Source organism: Oryzias melastigma, linkage group LG18, assembly GCF_002922805.2.
Source record: "Oryzias melastigma strain HK-1 linkage group LG18, ASM292280v2, whole genome shotgun sequence".
Classification (NCBI taxonomy): Eukaryota; Metazoa; Chordata; class Actinopteri; order Beloniformes; family Adrianichthyidae; genus Oryzias; species Oryzias melastigma.
The window spans coordinates 17,687,685-17,692,179 of NC_050529.1; the positions used below are offsets into that span (position 1 = coordinate 17,687,685).

Sequence of the window (4,495 nt, forward strand, 5' to 3'; positions counted from 1 at the left end):
TTTAAAGATTTTTTTTTTTAAATGGTTACGAGTGCTGACCATGTTGTAAGAGGCACTGCTGGGATTTGGACCCAGGATCTCCTGTTTACTAGACAGGTGCTTTAACCACTAAGCCACAGTGCCTCTGTGTCAGATGTAGAAATGTTTTTGTAATCTCGCTGAAATAAAACACGTTTTTTTGACAAAAAAAAAATTCCGGAGATTTTGCCCGTTTTCTAACTTTTTTTATATCTCAATAAATACATTAGTTTTAAGGCCAAGATTATTTCATTGCCCCATCAAAAGCATGTGATATGTGTTAATACTTTCCTACCAACAACGCTTTTTCTTTTTGGCCAACGATATTTCTCTGTTCCAGTTTTTAACAAAGATGGGTTTAAGCAATATGCATTTGTTGTAAGAGCTCCTGCTGGGATTTGTTCTTTTCTTTAAAATATATCTTTTAATTTAACTTTTCTTTTTAAGGACAGAAACTTTATTTTTTCTTCAAGAGATTTTTTTTCTATATGACAATATTTTCTTCAATTTAAAGTAATGGTCACAGATGCTGACCATGTTGTAATAGGCACTGCTGGGATTTGGACCCAGGATCTCCTGTTTACTAGACAGACGCTTTAACCAGCTAAGCCACAGCGCCTGGTTTAGTTTGTTACAGTGGTTGATCACTTTCCCTGCAAACTTTTGAAGTAGGATAATGTCAAAAAGTCTTAAGATGGACCATTTTCAAGGAATGTTGCCCGATCTGTAATTGTTCTTTTCTAAAAAAAAAAATGTGTTTGTAAATCAAGATTAAGTTTTTAAATGAAAGAAGCACTATTTTACCTTCAAAAGCAAATAGTACATGGAATTATTTTTATAATCCTAAATGATCTATTTTTTCTTTCAAAGGACAGAGATTCTGGTCATGTTGGAAGAGGCACTGCTGGGATTTGGACCCAGGATCTCCTGTTTACTAGACAGGCGCTTTAACCAGCTAAGCCACAGCACCTTGTTTAACTGTCAAAGTGGTTGATCACTTTCCCTGCAAACTTTTGAAGTAGGATAATGTCAAAAAGTCTTAAGATGGACCATTTTTCAAGGAATGTTGCCCGATCTGTAATTGTTCATTTCTAAAAAAAAAAAAAAAATGTGTTTGTAAATCAAGATTAAGTTTTTAAATGAAAGAAGCACTATTTTACCTTCAAAAGCAAATAAAGTTGTTTTTTTTTCTAATTCTAAATAATTATTTTTCTATTAAAGGACAGAGATTTTGGTCATGTTTAAAGAGGCACTGCTGGGATTTGGACCCAGGATCTCCTGTTTACGAGACAGGTGCTTTAACCACTAAGCCACAGCGCCTCTGTGCCAGATGTATAAATGTTTTTGCAATCTCACTAAAATAAAAAACACATTTGTCTACAAAAAAAAATCAGGAGATTTTGCCCGTTTTCTAACTTTCGTTATATCTCAATAAATACATTAGTTTTAAAGCCAAGATAAATGTATTGCCCCATCAAGAGCATGTGATAATACTTTCTTACCAACAATGTTTTTTTTTTTGGCCAATGATATTTCTCTGTTCCAGTTTTTAACAAAGATGGGTTTAGACAATATGTGTTTGTTGTAAGAGCCACTGCTGGGATTTGGACCCAGGATCTCCTGTTTACTAGACAGGCGCTTTAACCAGCTAAACCACAGCGCCTGGTTTGGTCTGTGACAGTGGTTTATCTCTATCCCTGAAAACATTTGAACTAGCAGAAGAATCCACATGTTCTTAGATGCACCAACTATCAAGGAATGTCACCTGTTTTCTATTTGTTGGTTCTTTTCTTATAAATGTATTTGGAACTAAACATTTCTTTTTAAGAACACAAACATTACTTTGTCTTCAAGAGCTTCTGGCATTTAACTGTAATCTATTCAATTTAAAGAAATGGTCACAGGTGCTGACCATGTTGGAAGAGGCACTGCTGGGATTTGGACCCAGGATCTCCTGTTTACTAGACAGGTGCTTTAACCACTAAGCCACAGTGCCTCTGTGTCAGATGTAGAAATGTTTTTGTAATCTCGCTGAAATAAAACACGTTTTTTTTTTTTGACAAAAAAAATTGCAGAAGACTTTGCCCATTTTTTTATATCTCAATAAATACATTAGATTTAAAGCCAAGATTATTTTATTGCCCAATCAAGAGCATGTGAAATGTGTTAATACTTTCTTACCAACAACACATTTTCTCATTGGCCAATGATATTTCTCTGTTCCAGTTTTTAACAAAGATGGGTTTAGACAATATGTGTTTGTTGTAAGAGGCACTGCTGGGATTTGGACCCAGGACCTCCTGTTTACTAGACAGGCGCTTTAACCAGCTAAGCCACAGCGCCTTGTTTAGTTTGTCACAGTGGTTTATCTTTATCCCTAAAACATTTGAAATAGAAGAAGAATCAACATGTTCTGAGATGCACCAATTTTCCAAGAATTTAGCATGTTTTCAAAATGTTTGTTCTTATAAATGTATTGGGTACTAAAAATTACTCTGTCTTCAAGAACTTCTGGCATTTATCTGTGTTTTATTTAATCTAATTATTTATTTATTTATTTATTACATATATGGCCAGTGGTGTTAATCCTGTTGAAAAAGGCACTGCTGGGATTTGGACCCAGGATCTCCTGTTTACTAGACAGGCGCTTTTACCAGCTAAGCCACAGCGCCTTGTATAATTGTCAAAATGGTTGATCACTTTCCCTGCAAACTTTTGAAGTAGAATAATGTCAAAAAGTCTTAAGATGGACAATTTTTCAAGGAATTAGGGCAGTTGTGACTAAGGCAAAACTAAACCGACTGATTTCCATTTAGACTAGGAACTTTCAGTGGAAAACCCAAGTACACACTATAATTTACCGTCTTGCACATATAACTTAATGAGAAAGTTTCCACTCTTTATCGCAATCCCGATACAATTCAGAGATGATTGACAGTTTCTGGAAACCGTTGATTAATATGAATGAAAGAAAATTCCCTGTCCTCTCTTTTAGGCTGTGATTTGTTTTATTGGGTTGAGGGCTGCACTGTCACTGATCCATCTTTAATTATTTAGTTTCATTTGAATGTGGATTTGATTGTGAAACTTAAAAATGCAGAACTGATATGTTAGTCATTGCAGCAATGAGAGAACAGAAAGTAGATGGTTCAAGCCTCCAAAATATTTGTTATTACACAAAATTGTATATAAACTAGTGAGAGGAATCTGTTAAATCGCTCATCACGTGAGCTCAACCCTCTATAAAGAACAGAACTGGCCCTATTATATGTAACCAGGCCGTCCAGTTTCCTGTTGTCATTTTTGTTACGTAGAAAATACGATGAGTGAGCCAGGAGCTCCTCCTCTGCTTCATTCTGATGCATCCCCTTGCAGACGAATAGATCCATGAACATTTTGTCTTCATCTGAACTGGCATCTGGATCAAAACTGGAAAGCTCCAATATTGCTTGCGCACTGCTAATGTTAGTTTCACACATTACAGCTGCTATAAGGTAGCAGGAGAGTGTAAACAGTTCAGTTTTGGGTAACAAAAGGGTGGGGGCGGGGTTTCTGCGCACCAACAGTTCCGCCCACAAGTCAGAGGGGAATTTTCTACAAAGGACAACTGATTTGTGTTGAAGAAAGGATGAATATGGTGATTCTGGATGTTCTATCAAAACTCTGGATCTCAATTAAATAGAGATTTTTTTAAAGAGCCCCAAAACAGCACAGCTCTTAAGAAGATCTGCATGGAGGAATGGACCAAAATAGTAGCTGCAGCAAAAAACCTTCTGAAAGATCTGCAGGAAATATGTTACCTCTGTCATTGACAACCAAGATTAACACTACAAAGTGCTGAGGTTTTGTTATATACTTATTTTCTACACTATTTATGCTAATAAATTCCTTAAAAATCAAGCAAAGTGATTTGGCGTCTTTGTTTTACCTTCTGTCTCTGACAGTTGAAGTGTATCTATGATGAACATTACAGACCAAACTCATCTTTGTAAGAGGGACAACTTGCAAAATGTCATTCTTCCAAAAGTCTACCAAATGATTTGACATTAATTTTAAAAAAGTCTTGTTTCTCTTTTCATAGATGTAAGTAATTAAGTGTTTTGTGTTTTCCGCACATAGCAAAGATAAGGATCATGCCAAGATCAAATGACTTTTTTGTTTTTTACCTAGAACTGAAACTGACTAATTTGAAAACTGAAAGTATGTGTCATTTCTTCAAACGGTTGCACCTAAGAATAACCAGTGTAACTTGAATAGATCATTCAAACTGAAGTTCATTTTAAAGCTATTTAAAGTTTGATCTTAGTGAAGTTATGATTTATCACTTTTTGAACAGTATATTATATTTACTGGTTTATTTTTTAAAATGTTGTTTTTTTGTATAGTTAAAGCTTTCCATCCATCCATCTTCCAGACCGCTTCTTCCCTTTTGGGGTCGCAGGGGTGCCAGAGCCTATCCCGGCTACTGATGGGCGAA

General features: G+C 35.5%; 5 non-coding genes across 5 annotated transcripts; all 5 read right to left on the reverse strand.

The window, feature by feature from the left end:
* Positions 1-50: 50 nt before the first annotated feature.
* Positions 51-123, reverse strand: trnat-agu. The gene has a single exon. It is a non-coding gene; the product is annotated as a tRNA-Thr (tRNA).
* Positions 124-1,265: 1,142 nt separating this feature from the next.
* trnat-cgu lies at positions 1,266-1,338 on the reverse strand. Its single transcript has one exon. It is a non-coding gene; the product is annotated as a tRNA-Thr (tRNA).
* Positions 1,339-1,941: 603 nt separating this feature from the next.
* trnat-agu lies at positions 1,942-2,014 on the reverse strand. Its single transcript has one exon. It is a non-coding gene; the product is annotated as a tRNA-Thr (tRNA).
* A 273-nt stretch (positions 2,015-2,287) lies between these two features.
* On the reverse strand, positions 2,288-2,361 carry trnat-agu. The gene has a single exon. It is a non-coding gene; the product is annotated as a tRNA-Thr (tRNA).
* Positions 2,362-2,616: 255 nt separating this feature from the next.
* Positions 2,617-2,690, reverse strand: trnat-agu. Its single transcript has one exon. It is a non-coding gene; the product is annotated as a tRNA-Thr (tRNA).
* Between the last annotated feature and the right edge of the window lie 1,805 nt (positions 2,691-4,495).